This window comes from Heptranchias perlo, chromosome 3, assembly GCF_035084215.1.
Source record: "Heptranchias perlo isolate sHepPer1 chromosome 3, sHepPer1.hap1, whole genome shotgun sequence".
Classification (NCBI taxonomy): Eukaryota; Metazoa; Chordata; class Chondrichthyes; order Hexanchiformes; family Hexanchidae; genus Heptranchias; species Heptranchias perlo.
In genome coordinates, this window is record NC_090327.1 from 34,100,071 (window position 1) to 34,115,857 (window position 15,787).

At 42.9% G+C, this 15,787-nt stretch overlaps 1 protein-coding gene and 1 pseudogene across 1 annotated transcript in view; both read left to right on the forward strand.

Moving 5' to 3' along the window:
- The window catches only part of oxsr1b (oxidative stress responsive kinase 1b), a 216,610-nt gene that overhangs the window by 19,707 nt on the left and 181,116 nt on the right, over window positions 1–15,787 (forward strand). The window lies entirely within an intron of this gene.
- Window positions 8,045–8,195, forward strand: LOC137320321 (U1 spliceosomal RNA; annotated as a pseudogene).

Consider the following 15,787-nt stretch of genomic DNA (forward strand, 5'->3'; position numbering starts at 1 on the left):
ACCCAAATTCTTTAAGCATGACTTGATTCTTTCTTTACTTCAAATTGGAAAACTAAAAGTCCTGATGGTGAGAAATTTTGCTTGCAGTGCTAAACCTTAGTCGAGCCAAATGAGAAATGAGCCAAATGTGAGAAACTGCAAGTACCTACAGCTCAACTGAGACTAGGGTGTGTCCATTTTTGCTAGATGAATTCCTTTTGTTGCGTGACTGTGTGCTTACAATTCATATTCAATTTTTAAAAAATATTCTGGAGATCGCTCTTTTAAAAGTTGTCCTGAATAATTTCTATTATGTAATTAGATGAATTAAAAGACACAGGTAGAAATATATATCCAGGTAAATGGAGTTGAGCCTTGATCTAACAGAATGGTGGAACAGGCTCAGGGGACTGAATGGCTTACTCCTGTTCCTAGTGCACTCCACCCTACCTGTAATTCTCAAATATAATGGTAACCACAGTGTAGCTGAGGCAATCCCTCCCACGGTGTCTCAAAACCAACCTCTTCAACTGCACCTTCAATCACATCCACTAACTCATCTCTCACTTCCCCTTCAGTGTTTGGTGATCACAGGAATAAATATTGTGAGGAAGACAATTCGGCCTATTTTACTTCGTCCATTGATTAAAAACCCTACACTTTTTTTATTTGTTCATGGGATGTGGGCGTCACTGGCAAGGCCAGCTTTTATTGCCCATCCCTGATTGCCCTTAAGGTGGTGGTGAGTCGCCGCCGCCGTGAACCGCTGCAGTCCTTGTGAAGGTTCTCCCACGGTGCTGTTAGGTAGGGAATTCCAGGATTTTGACCGAACGGCGATATATTTCCAAGTCGGGATGGTGTGTGACTTGGAGGAGAACGTGCAGGTGGTGTTGTTCCCATGTGCCTGCTGCCCTTGTCCTTCTAGGTGGTAGAGGTCGCGGGTTTGGGAGGTGCTGTCGAAGAACCCTTGCCAAGGCTACTGCAGTGCATCCTGTGGATAGTGCACACTGCAGCCACGGTGCTCCGGTGGGGAAGGGAGTGAATGTTTATGCTAGTGGATGGGGTGCCAGTCAAGTGGACTGCTTTGTCCTGGATGGTGTCGAGCTTCTCAAGTGGTGTTGGAGCTGCACTCATCCAGGCAAGTGGAGAGTATTCCATCACACTCCTGACTTGTGCCTTGTAGATGGATGAAAGGCTTTGGGGAGTCAGGAGGTGAGTCACTCGCCACAGAATATTCAGCCTCTGACCTGCTCTTGTAGCCGCAGTATTCATGTGGCTGATCCAGTTAAGTTTCTGGTTAATGGTGACCCCCAGGATGTTGATGGTTGGGGATTCGGTGATGGTAATGCCATTGAATGTCAAGGGGAGGTGGTTAGACTCTTTCTTGTTGGAGATGGTCGTTGCCTGGCACTTATCTGGCGCAAATGTTACTTGCCATTTATGAGCCCAAGCCTGGGTGTTGTCCAGGTCTTGCTGCATATGGGCACGGACTGCTTCGTTATCTGAAGGATTGTGAATGGAACTGAACATTGTGCAATCATCAACGAACATCCCCACTTCTGATCTTATGATGGAGGGAAGGTCATTGATGAAGCAGCTGAAGATGGTTGGGCCTAGGACACTTCCCTGAGGAACTCATGCAGTAATGTCCTGTGGCTGAGATGATTGGCCTCCAACAACCACCACCATCTTCCTTTGCGCTGGGTATGATTCCAACCACTGGAGATTTTTTCCCCTGATTCCCATTGACTTCAATTTTACTAGGGCTCCTTGGTGCCACACTCTGTCAAATGCTGTCTTGATGCCAAGGGCAGTCACTCTCACCTCTGGAACTCAGCTCTTTTGTCCATGTTTGGACCAAGGCTATAATGAGGTCTGGAGCCGAGTGCTCCTGGCGGAACCCAAACTGCGCATCGGTGAACATGTTATTGCTGAGTGAGTGCTGCTTGATCGCACTGTCGATGACACCTTCCATCTCTTTGCTGATGATGGAGAGTAGACTGATGGGGTGGTAATTGGCTGGATTAGATTTGTCCTGCTTTTTGTGGATAGGACATACCTGGGCAATTTTCCTTTGTCAGGTAGATGCCAATGTTATAGCTGTACTGTTTGGCTAGAGACGCGGCTTGTTCTGGAGCACAAGTCTTCAGCACTACAGCTGGGATGTTGTCGGGGCCCATAGCTTTTGTTGTATCCAGTGCACTCAGCCGTTTCTTGATATCTCATGGAGTGAATTGACCGAAGACTGACTTCTGTGATGGTGGGGATATTGGGAGGAGGCCGAGATGGATCATCCACTCAACACTTCTGGCTGAAGATGGTTGCAAACGCTTCAGCCTTGTCTTTTGCACTCACGTGCTGGACTCTGCCATCATTGAGGATGGGGATAGTCACGGAGCCTCCTCCTCCCGTTAGTTGTTTAATTGTCCACCACCATTCACGACCGGATGTGGCAGGACTGCAGAGCTTTGATCTGATCCGTTGGCTGTGGAATCACTTAGCTCTGTCTGTAGCATGTTGCTTCTGCTGTTTAGCATGCATGTAGTCCTGTGTTGTAGCTTCACCAGATTGGCACCTCATTTTTAGGTATGCCTGGTGCTGCTCCTGGCATGCTCTTCTACACTCCTCATTGAACCAGCGTTGATCCCCTGGCTTGTTGGTAATGGTAGTGTGAGGAATATGCCGTGCCATGAGGTTACAGATTGTGCTAGAATACAATTCTACTGCTGCTGATAGCCCATAGTGCATCATGGATGCCCAGTTTTGAGCTGCTAGATCTGTTCTGAACCTATTCCATTTAGCACGCTGGTGGTGCCACACAACATGTTGGATGGTGTCCTTGGTGTGAAGACGGGACTTCTTCTCCACAAGGACTTTGTGGTGATCACTCCTACCAATACATGGACAGATGCATCTGTGACAGGTAGATTGGTGAGGACGAGTTCAAGTAGGTTTTTCCCTCACCACCTACCGCAGGCTCAATCTGACAGCTATGTCCTTCAGGACTCAGCCAGCTCGGTCAGTAGTGGTGCTGCCTAGCCACTCTTGGTGGTGGACATTGAAGTCCCCCACCCTGAGTACATTCTGTGCTCTTGCTACTCTCAGTGCTTCCTCTAAGTGGTGCTCAACATGGAGAAGAGGATTGACTCATCAGCTGAGGGAGGGCGGTAGGTGGTAATCAGCAGGAGGTTTCCTTGCCCGTGTTTGACCTGATGCCATGAGATTTGATGGGGTCCAGAGTCAACGTTGAGGACTCCCTCCTGACTGTATACCATTGCACCGCCACCTCCGGTGGGACAGGACATACCCAAGGATGGTGATGGAAGACTCTGGGATGTTTGGCTGAAAGGTATGATTCTGTGAGTATGGTTATGTCAAGCAACAGCTTGACTAGTCTGTGGGACAGCTTTCCCAATTTTGGCACAAATCCCCATATGTTAGTGAGGAGGACTTTGACTGGACTTGGTTTGCCTTCGTCTTATCTGGTTTTATTCTTGTTATTTTCTGCAGCGAGATTGTACAACTGAGTAGCTCGCTAGGCCATTTCAGAGGGTGTTTAAGAATCGAGCACATTGCTGTGTGTCACATATAGGCCAGACCGGGTTAGGTGGCAGGTTTCCTTCCCTAAAGGGCATTACTGAACCAGATGGATTTTTACAACAATCCAGTAGTTTCATTGTCACCGTTCTGATACTAGTTTTTTTTTTACTCCGGATTTTATTTAATTAACTGTATTCAAATTCCCCAGCTGCTGTGGTGGGATTCCAAGTCCAGTAACATAACCACTATGCTACCGTACCCACTATGCTACCTGTCCCCTGCCGTCCTCCTTGTCCTAGTGTATTATGTAGTTTTTTTTCTTAAATGTTTTCACCTCCATTATTCGACCCCAGAAATCTATTCCGTGTATTGATCACTATTTGTGTGAAGGAGAACCTCCTGACATCAGTCTTAAATTTGATATGAAACTGTTTGTTTCTATTTGCACAATTTAGTTTGAAGTAATTTTCTGGATTCATCTTTTCCATACCATTTACTATTATATTTTTAAAGATCACTTTTCAGCCTTCTTTCAAAGTTGAAAAGTTAAAGTTTCTAGTCTTTTTTTCATAATTCAGACACTGATCAACCTTGTGTCTCTTCTCTCAATTTCCTCCAGTGCTTGAATACCTCCCTTGTGACTTGGACCAGATCTGGACAGATTACTTGAGATTTGGTCTGACCAGAGCACTATATAGTTTGACCATGACTTCTTCCGACTTGTACTTACTGTTTTAGCTATGTGGTTCAGAATTCAATTTGCTTTGTTACATTGGAACAGGAGTAGGCCATTCAGCCCTTCGAGCCAGTTCTGCCTTCAGTTAGATTATGAATGATCTGTTGATGTGCTGCTCAGCACTGATGGGAAATATTGAATGTAGCGTCTACGACGACCTCTAGATCTCAGTCAATTTCATCCTTAGCTATTTTAACATCATTAGTGAAATTTGTGTGTCGCTTATTTTTTCTTCCTGCTTGCAGGACTTTACACTTGTCCATATTAAACTTAATCTGCTATTCTGTCCAGTTGCATATTTTGTTCAATTCGCTTGCTTCCATACTTAACAGCTTGCTGGGGTCTGAGATTGTTCCCATGCACTGGAAAGAGGCCTATCTATGTGCAGTCAATATGTAAAAAGGGCAATAAGTCTGAATTAAGAAATTATAGGCCTATTAGCTTGACTTCAGTTATAGGCAAGTTGTGAGAATGGATGATAAGAGAAACAATGTATGACCACCTTGACAGAGCATCTTCCTATAGCTTCTGGAAATGGTGGTCATGTCTTGCCAACCTGCTTCAGATTGTTGAAGAAATGACTAGGTTGGTGAATTTAGGTCCCAGTTGACATTGCATATCTTGGTTTCCAAAAAGCCTTTGACAAGGTGCCACACAATAGTCTACTTGTCAGCCTTGGCTCAGTGGTAGCGTTCTCACATCTGAGTCCGATGGTTGTGGGTTCAAGTCGCCCCAGAGCACATAATCTAGGCTTGCACTTCAGTGCAGTACTGACTGACTGCTGCACTGTCGGATGAGACTTTAAACTGAGGCCCTGTCTGCGCTCTCAGGTGGACGTAAAAGATCCCATGAGAAGAAGGGCAGGGGAATTCTCCCCGGAGTCCTGGTCAATATTTATTTCTTAACCAATGTCTTTTTAAAAAAATATATATTTTTCCATTAACTCATTGATGTTTGTTGGACCTTGCTGTGCACAATTTGGCTGCTGCATTCCTACATCACAACAGTGACTACACTTCAAAAAGTACTTCATTGGCTGTAAAGTACGTTGGGATGTTCTGAGGACATGACAGGTGCTATCTAAATGCAAGTCTTTTCTTTAATAAGGTTGTATCCAGTGGGATTATCAGAGAGATTTTGGGTTGGATAAGGAATTAGTTGCATTCTTGTAGATAGAAGGTTTTTATTAATGTTAGTGGTTATGCATGGGAGCCAATTGCTAATGGAGCCCTGCAGGGATCGGTGTTAGGGCCGTTGCTGTCCACCATCTTTATCAGTTGATTTGGTGTTGGGAGAACTGTTTGCAAGTTCACAAATGATGCAAAGATATGTACAGTTATTAGGACATTAGATGAGAAACTTGGATTATAATCAGATCTCGATATGACGGGGAAATGGCATCTGGCAGATGTCATTTAGTATGATGGATACAGTGTTATGTACATGGGTAGGGTCAACACAAGCATGAGTACACCATGTAGGGTTGTGTACTCAAGGCTGTTGAGCAGGAGAAAGACCTGGGTGATTTAGTACCTGAGTCTCTGAAGGTCCACGACCAGTGCCATGAGGCTATTGAAAAAGCAAATAACATTAGGATATATTGCCAGGACGATTAAAGACAAAACAAAAAATACTATACTGTCTTTGTATAAGGTTTTGGTTAGGCTTCATTTAGAATACTATGTTTTTTGGTCCCCCCACATGGTGGATGATATAAAGGCCCTTTGAAAAGGTTCAGAGGAGGGACTCTAGATTATTACTTAGTTTAAAGGCCATGATAGAATTAAAAAACTGTGACTTTCTACTCTAGAGAAGCGTAGACTTCGAGGAGATTTGATTGAGGCCTTTTAAAATAGTGAAATGATTAGATTCAATCCCTATGGATTGGCTATTTGAGTTGTCGACCTTTGAAACAAGTTGCCAGCTGTTGTAGTGAATGTGAATGCTGCAAACATTCAAAAGGAAGCTGGACCCAGTTCCGGAGAATTTCCGACCTAACTACGCATAGAAATTAGATGGGCATCAGGGATGTGTCTCTTAGTCAGTGTGGTCTCCTGGAATTGGGTCATGTTGTGCGTAAGTGATACCATGACTGTGGGACACACGGGATGGTCCAGCTGGCCTTTACCTGTCCTTTTTGTTTTCATCTATTTGTATTTCCAAAGCTGACTTCTCAGAATCAAGTGCCCTTGTAGTTTGACATCATCTTCAAATATGTTTGTGTTCCCCTTGTAAAAGAACAATTCCTCATAACAGTGGGCGTGATGTAATTGTCTATCATTTGCGTCTCCACCACCTCCACCACCACCGCCACATGGGTGGAAGATGAACCAACTTTTCCCTGACAATGACTAAGATCAGTAAAATGCCATGTGAGGGTGCAGGAGTGCAATTGTTTCATTACCATTCCCTGGTGCATCATGTTGAAGCAATAGAAACTGCATGCTTAAAAATCACTTTACCACGCAAAAACCAAACAATACTTATTGTAATACTGTACAGAAAACGGGGAGGGGTGGGGCGGGGATTGTAGTGCAGCCGTCCTAATGGAGCCCAAGTCATTGCAGTTATAGAAAAAGGATAAAATTTTAATGGGGTGGTGCAGCATAGCAACAATCATTTGTGTTATCATGGAAAAATGATTAGGTTGCTATCAAAGGTACAAATGATGCACTGAACCTTTCTGTATTTTAACACTGTTGCTTTAAAGCCATCTGATGGGAAGATGAATTTATGTTTCTTTGGGGGAGCTTTGATCGTTTTGTACATTGAAGTGTCAAAAGCTTTGAATAATTTCTCATATCCTAATGAAGTGATAATTTCACTAGTGGGGCAGGAAGAGAAGAGAACGTGATTGGAGGAGGAAAAATTGATAATGATGTTTCAAACGGGCCTGTAAGTATCCAATCCCACATTAACTGATTGAAGCACCAAACCTTTGTATGGGCCATTAAATTGGAAGGTAGTTGGAAGAAAATAGATGTTGAAATCTGAAAATATTATAAAAGCTTCAAGGCTTTGTTTTATCTTACCCCCACTCCAACCGTTTTCCTCATCTCTCCTGAAGGCACTGATCTGCTGGGATACAGTTCCATAAGTCATCATTCTCCACGTGTGCGTCCAGACAGTGAATGCTGGCAGGCTATACAACCGTGGATAATATTGATCCTGCCCTCACCCAAGACCTGCATATGTGCTTTTTCCAGCAGGAATTATTGCATAGTCATTTGGATCACTGGTGGAGGGTTTAGCCTTCAAAGTAATAAGGTGCCGTAAAATAATTGCTCTTGAAACGCGCACTTGCTTCGGGCAGTGAGACTGGCGCATTTAGCAGCAGATCACTGGTGGGCACATGACTGGACTGGACCAGTGGCTATTTTCCAACACATGCTTATGCTTGCTGCACTTTGTACAGGCCTCTGCGACTCTGGGAGTTTCTTCTGGGAATTTACAAACTGCTTGCAAAAAAACATGTAACTTTGTGTCGGATGCAACACAGTTCACTTCTCTAATGTTGGTGCCCAGTGATTTTGGTCGCTGCTATTACGAATGTCTGGTGGTTCCACAGCCTTCGCTTAGTCACAAGTTAGAAGTTCTGGAGCCTGCAGAGAAGAGCCAAGACGTTGATCCCTAGTGTCAGAGGGTTGACTTAGGAGGAAAGACTGGTTAAACTTGCCTTCTTTCAAGGTTGAAAAGACCAATGGGTGATTTTATAGAGATATAGAAGGGATTAAATAGCATAGAAGAAGAAAATCTAGAACATTGCTTTAAGGTGTGTCACAAAAGCAGATACTTAACTGGCAGGGGAGACGCCATGATCAAAAAGGTGGTTCTCCCAGGCTGAGGCTATCCCATTGCACTTGGGGTGTGCTGAAGCCTGTGATATCCCCAAATGTGCATAATTTGTGGTAGTGGAGGACTGCATTCGCGCTTTCCCCTTGTTTATTATGCAGACAGACTGAATGGGACATGGATATCGTGGCGCAGTGGGTTAGCGTGCGGTATTTGTGTAACAGTACAGGCTTGAAGAATGCCAAAGTTGTGCATTAGACTGCTCTAGGAGAGGCTCTATCATTTTCCACTGGTATGAGTGAGGCCTTCTGCGACTGGTGGGCATGGCAAGAAATGTAATATCTTTATAGCCACAAGTAGTAATGATATGATTTAATTTTATAAGTTTCCTTTTGTTGAATGTATATTTTATATTTGAGTTTCCTTATTAGTTTTGCCCCTTTTATAAAGAAAAAGGGGGCATGTGTAAATTTGGTTTTCTGTTGATGACACCCAGTGTAATCATAGAATCGTAGAATAGTTACAGCACGGAAGGAGGCCATTTGGCCCTTCGAGTCTGTGCTGGCACTCTGCAAGAGCAATCCAGCTAGTCCCACTCCCCCGCCCTATCCCTGTAGCCCTGCAAATTTTTTCCCTTCAAGTACTTATTCAATTCCCTTTTGAAAGCGATAATTGAATCTGCCTCCATTACCCCCTCAGGCAGTGCATTCCAGATCATAACCACTTGCTGTGTAAAAAAGTTTTTCCTCGTGTCGCCTTTGGTTCTTTTGCCAATCACCTTAAATCTATGTCCTCTGGTTCTTGACCCTTCAGCCAATGGGAACAGTTTCTCTCTATCTACTCTGTCCAGATGCTTCATTATTTTGAATACCTCTATCAAATCTCCTCTCAACCTTCCCTGCTCTAAGGAGAATAACCCCAGCTTCTCCAGTCTATCCATGTAACTGAAGTCTCTCATCCCTGGAATTATTCTAGTAAATCTCTTCTGCATCCTCTCTAAGGCCTTCACATCCTTCCTAAAGTGCGGTGCCCAGAACTGGACACAATATTCCAGTTGTGGCTGAGCCAGTGTTTTATAAAGGTTCATCAGAACCAACTTGCTTTTGTACTCTATGCCTCTATTTATAAAGCCCAAGATCCCGTATGCTTTCTTAAACACTTTCTCAAACTGCCCTGCCACCTTCAATAATTTGTACACATATACCCTCAGATCTCTCTGTTCCTGCACCCCTTTTGGAATTGTACCCTTTAGTTTCTATTGCCTCTCCTCATTCTTCCGACTGAAAGGTATTACTTCACACTTTTCTGCATTAAATTTCATCTGCCATGTCCGCCCATTCCACGAGCCTGTCTATATCCTCTTGAAGTCTATCACTATCCTTATGGATTTGTTGGTAAAAGGCAAAAGGGGCAGAGGTTTAAACTGATGCAAATCAAATTTAGTAAGTTCTTGTTTACACAAAGAAGGATTAATGTTTAGAATTGGCTCCAGAATGGGGTAGTGGAGGGAAATGGCCTGGGGTCTTGTAAGAAACAAATGGGGGCAGAGTGTAGTGCTTTTTTTTAAGATTAATAAACTAAGGTGGGCTGCATGGCCTCCCTCATCTGTACTTACCGTGTAAACTTGTAATGCTATTCCAGTTGATTTAAAGGACAGGTATAGTAGCTCATTTTATTTCTGTTATATTGTGATTAATGTTAAGTATTTGAAATATCTTAAACATGCTCTGAAGAGGGGAGAGGTGTAAGGAGGGAAAGGAAAAGGGGAACTGAGTGAGGGAGATGGGGAAGGGAATTAAAAAATAAACTTGCATTTATATAGTCTCTTTTCATGATCTCGGGATATCCCAGTGAAGGCCAAGCAAGTATAGTTACTGTAGTAATATAGGGTAATTTGTGCACTTAAGGTCCCAAAAACAGCAATGGAATAAATGGCCAGATAATCTGTTTTGGGGATGGCTGTTGAGGGATAAATATTAACCAGGACATTGGGAGAATTCTGCTCTTCAAATGGTGCCATGGGATCTTTTATGTTCACCTGAGAGGGCAGATGGAGACTCATTTAGGAGAGGGAGAGAAGGTTGGGCGGGGGGTAACAGGTAGTGGGGAGAGAGGTGGGGGAAGAGAGCGAAATCGTGATGTAGTGGTTTGGAATATGTTCATTTCAGTTTTGGTATCTGGGTGTGGCCCAGCCTGAACTGGGATTAAAATGGTCTTCTTTAGATGTGTAGGATTCTAGCTCTTGAACCGCGGAGGGGTTGTTTAATATAATTACTTGGTAAACTCTGTCCAGTTGTTAACGGGTGCAAAACCACAATACAAAACTGTCTGGAATTTTGGCACTAAATTGGGAATTTTAGCCACAAGTTGTATACAAGAATGGCTGGAATGATAAATATCACAATGGTATGTAGGATGGGGTGCTGTTCTGAAGCTTGGGTTAAAACGTTTCATCAAGGTGCCATACCTGACTTTGAAATACTGACGGTGACACTAGGTACAAGAAGGGGGAAATATGATCCACTTTTAACAATAATCAGTTTTTTAATACCGCTTTTAGATAAATGGAGAATTGACAATGTAACCCCCTTCTTAATGTGGTGATGAAACACTGATGTACATATCCTGAGGTGGGTAATGATGGGTAATCTGTGCCTGCTCTATCAGTACCTGAGGCTGGTGGATGCATTGATTTTTGTCGCAGTACTGCAGTGTTGACACTTTTGTCTTTGTAGCATGAGTGAAATACCCACTTGAGCAATCTGCAGCAATTTTAAAAACAGTAAACCTGAGTCTGTGGTGCACAGATATTGAGAGGATTGTGAAATTCAGTCACGCATCAGAAAGGGAGCAGAGCTGAGAACTGTCGGTTGCCATGACGTTCCCTGGAAACCCCTTTTAAGCTGCCGAATTGTTCTAGTTTTTAATGGTAATGGCATATCTGTGTGTATTGTTCCTTCCCTCCTGCAACATTGAGTAACTTGTGCTCACCTCCTTAAATCTTTATTTATAAAACCTTTTAGTAATTAATTTGGACATTAATTATCGTTCATTCATACAAGGCCTTGCGGAGCTTTTTAAGGAGTGGTTTTCACCTTGTGGATCCCAGTTGTATTGTTCGGTTTCCCCAAAAAGAAATTGGCATGCTGATAAAGCATTTTGCAAGGTTAGTGGAACTGAACAGCGCCTTAAAATAATAAAGAAAATTAGGTTTTCGGTATGAGCACTCATTTCAATACAGGAATTGAATGAGACAGCTACCTTTTAAAAAAAATTAATAGGCCATTACTTTGTGTATTGTTATTTCTGTCATTCATTCGTGGGTGTTCATTTTAAGAACTGTTTAAGCAACAGTAAAGCCCCCAAATGATTACTTTGTAAACTCTGACCACAAAGGCTGCAGTATGACTTAGTAGGTGGTCTCTGCAACGGAGAAATGTATTGGCATTGGGTTTTAAGGAGTATAATTTTAATACTGGAGCAAAGTGCTTGAGCTGCTCTAAATTCAAGTTGACCGTTGGACCAGTTTCCCCCCACCTCCTTATCCCTGTCATCATCTCCCAAGCCAGCCTAACAATGGTGGAATGTCCAATTCATTAATTAAATGGATGTTTGTGCATTCAGGGCAGTAGTTGGGGTACTACAATTGGCTTCAGTACCCCTGGATTAGGGAGGGGAAAATGAGTCAGGGTTCCAGCTACTGATCACTATACTGGGAAGCATAGTGCAAATGCTTGCTTATGTGCTTTTTAAGACCTGTTTTAATTAGTTTATTTCACGTTATTGAGGGGAAAAAAGGTGAATCGCCAACAAAGTTGATAATTCCAAGATTACGTTTTTAATCCTATAGATTATAGGAGGCTAGGCTGAGGGAAGTAAGGTGTTTCAATTTTAAGGTGGAAAGAATGGGTTAATGTTGGAGACTGTGATGGTGCAATAATTCTTGATTTCAATTCAGTAAAGATGAAGCATCTGTTGGATAGCATATTTGGAGCTTGCAAGATACACAAAAGTTTGGAGGAGCAATGATCATAATATTGATTCAGTGGAGAAATCAAAGGTTGATGTGTGTTTGGGGGAGGGGGGATTGAAGATTGGAAGCCAGAGGTGAGATAATCAGATGACTGTGTTTTTCATCATATCTAGGAGTGTGAGAAATATGCTAGGTGACCATAGCCATGAGGTGCTACATTCTTGATAGTTCCCACATGACATGTGAAGGAAAAGGGGTGAGGTCCTGCAGTCAGAGTTTCTGGAGCTAGGGAGGAAGTTAAAAAGCAGGACCTCAAAGGTAGTAATCTCTGGATTACTCCCAGCACCTTGTCCTAGTGAGTACAGAAATAGTAGGATAAAATAGATTAATGCGTGGCTGGAGGGAGGACTTCAGATTCCAGGGGCATTGGGACCAGTTCAAGGGGCAGAAGATATCAGGTTGCACCTCAACAGGGCTGGGACCAATGTCCTCGCAGGGAGGTTAATTAGTGCTGTGGGGGTGGTTTTAAACTAATTTGGCCGGAGGATGGACACCAGGATGAAACATTAGAGAGGAGAACTAAAGTGCACAGAAGACTGGGAGGGACAGGTAGAACTAGAGTAAAGAATAGTTCAGAAATAGGAAGGATCAGACAGGGCACAAATGCGTGGCAGTCTGAGATAAGTTTGGAATGCATGTGGTAAATAAGGTTGGTAAGCTACAGGCTCAAGTCGTCACTTGGGACTATTATATAGTAGCAATAATGGAGACCTGGCTCAAAGAAGGGGAGGATTGGGTGCTTAATATTGGCTACAAGGTAATAAGGAAAGATAGGGAAGGAATGAAAGGAGTGGGGGTGGCAGTATTGATCAATGAAGCTATTATAGTACTGGAAAGGGATGATGTAGTTTTGGGGTCAAAGACAGAATCTATTTGGTTACAATTAAGGAACAATAGAGGAGCTATTACACTACTGGGTGTATACCACAAGCCACCAAATAGTGGGAAGGAGATAGAGGAGCAAATTTGCAGGCAAATTACAGAAAGATGCAAGAACTATAGATTAGTGATAACGAGGGACTTCAATTATCCCAATATAAACTGGGACAGTAAGAGTGTAAAGGGCAAAGAGGGGGAGGAATTCCTGAAATGTGTACAAGAGAACTTTCTTGAACAGTGTGTTTCCACCCCAATGAGGAAGGAAGCAGTGCTGGATCTAGTTCTGGGGAATGAACTGAGGCAAATGGGGCATGTTTCAGTGGGCGAGTATTTGGGGAACAGCGATCATAATATCATTAAGTTTAGAATAGTTATGGAAAAGGACAAGGGACAATTAAATGTGAAAATACATCACTGAAGGATGGTTAATTTCAGTGGGTTAAAAAGGGATCTTGTCCAGGTGGATTGGAATCAAAAATTGGCAGGCAAAACAGTAATTGAACAATGGGAAGCCTTCGAGGAGGCGATAGTTCGGGTGCAGAGTAGACACATTCCCATGAGGGGGAAAGGAAGGCCATCTAAAGCTAGAGCACCCTGGATGACTAAAGATATAGAGATTAAAATTGAACAGAAGAAGGAGGCTTATGACAAATGTAAGGCTCATAATACAGTAGAGCACCAAGCTGAATACAGAAAGTACAGAGGAGATCTTAAAAAAAGGAAATAAGAAAGGCAAAGAGAGGGTGAGAATAGATTAGTGGCTAAAATAAAAGGGAACCAAAAGCCTTTTATAATAAACATCTAAATAGTAAAAGGGTAATCAAAGGAAAGGTGGGACCGATTAGGGACCAAAAAGGAGATCATCTTGTGGTGGCAGAGGAAACGGCTGAGGTACTAAATGAATACTTTGCATCGGTCTTCACGAGAGAAGATGCTGCCATTGTAGCAGTAAAGGAGGAGGTAGTAGCGATATTAGAGAGGATAAAAATAGATGAAGAGTAGGTACTTAAATGGTTGATGGTACTCAAAGCAGAAAAGCCACCCAGTCCAGATGGGATGCATCCTAGGTAACTGAGGAAAGTAAGGGCAGAAATTGCGGAGGCCCTGGCCACAATCTTCCAATCCTCCTTAGATATGGGGACGGTGCCAGAGGACTGGAGGATTGCAAATGTTACACCCCTGTTCAAAAAAGGGGAGTTTGATAAACCCGGCAATTATAGGCCAGTCAACCTAACGTCGGTGGTGGGGAAACTTTTTTTTTTAAAGAGACAATAGTCCGAGACAAAATTAATTGGCACTTAGAAAAGTATGGGCTAATAAATGAAAGTCTTCATGGATTAAAGGAAAATCGTGTTTGACTAACTTGATTGAGTTCTTTGATGAAGTAATGGAGAGGGTTGATGAGGGTAGTGGAGTTGATGTTGTGCATATGGACTTTCAAAAGGCATTTGATAAAGTACCACATAATAGACTTGTTAGCAAAGTTAAAGCCCATGGGATTAAAGGGACAGTGGCAGCATCGATACATAATCTGCTAGGGGACAGAAAGTAGAGAGTAATGGTGAACGGTTGTTTTTCAGACTGGAGGAAAGTATACAGTGGTGTTCCCCAGGGGTCGGTATTAGGATCACTGCTCTTTTTGCTTTTATATTAATGACCTGGACTTGGTTATGGAGGGCATCATTTCAAAGTTTGCAGATGACCCGAAACTTGGAAATGTGGTATACAATGTGGAGGATAGTAATGGACTTCAGGAGGACGTAGGTGAAATGGGCAGACACATGGCAGATGAAATTTAACGCAGAGAAGTGTGAAGTGATACATTTTGGTAGGAAGAATGAGGAGAGGCAATATAAACTAAATAGTTCAATTTTAAAAGCAGTGTAGGAATAGAGGTCTGGGGGTGTATGTACACAAATCTTTGAAAGTGGCAGGACAAGTTGAGAAGGCTTTTGAAAAAGCATATGGGATCCTGGGCTTTATTAATAGAGGCATAGAGTACAAAAACAAGGAAGTTATGCTAAACCTTTATAAAACATTGGTTAGCTCACGGCTGAAGTATTGTGTTCAATTCTGGGCACCACACTTTAGGAAAGATGTCAAGGCCTTGGAGAGGGTGCAGAAGAGATTTACCACAATGGTACCAGGGATGAGGGACTTCAGTTATGTGGAGAGACTGGAGAAGCTGGGGTTGTTCTCCTTAGAACGGAGAAGGTTAAGGGGAGATTTGATAAAGGTGTTCAAAATCATGAATGGTTTTGATAGAGTAAATAAGGAGAAACTGTTTCCAGTGGCAGAAGGATCAGTAACAAGAGGACCCAGATTTAAGGTGGTTGGTAAAGAGCCAGAGGCGACATGAGGAATTATTTTTTTATGCAGCAAGTTGTAATGATCTGGAATGCACTGCCTGAAAGGGTGGTGGAAGCAGATTCAGCAGTAACTCTCCAAAGGGAATTGGATAAATACTTGAAGGGAAAAAAATTGCAGGGCTGTGGGAAAAGCGTAGGGGAATGGGACTAATTGGATAGCTCTTTCAAAGAGCCGACACAGGCACGATGGGACGAATATCCTCCTCCTGTGCTGTACCGACGATGATTGTACATGATCTATTTCTTTTCAAAAGACATGTTATCCCGAGTAAAGTGAAAAAATTACATCATTTACCTGGTAATATAAAGCACTTGTAGAGTTGAAGTTGAGCCTTGCTTTTGTGTGAATAATTGACCATGAAAAACCCTTGGTATGTTGCCATTGTCGTAAAAACCCATCTGGTTCACTAATGCCCTTTAGGGGAGGAAACCTGCCGTCCCTACCCCGTCTGGCCCAAA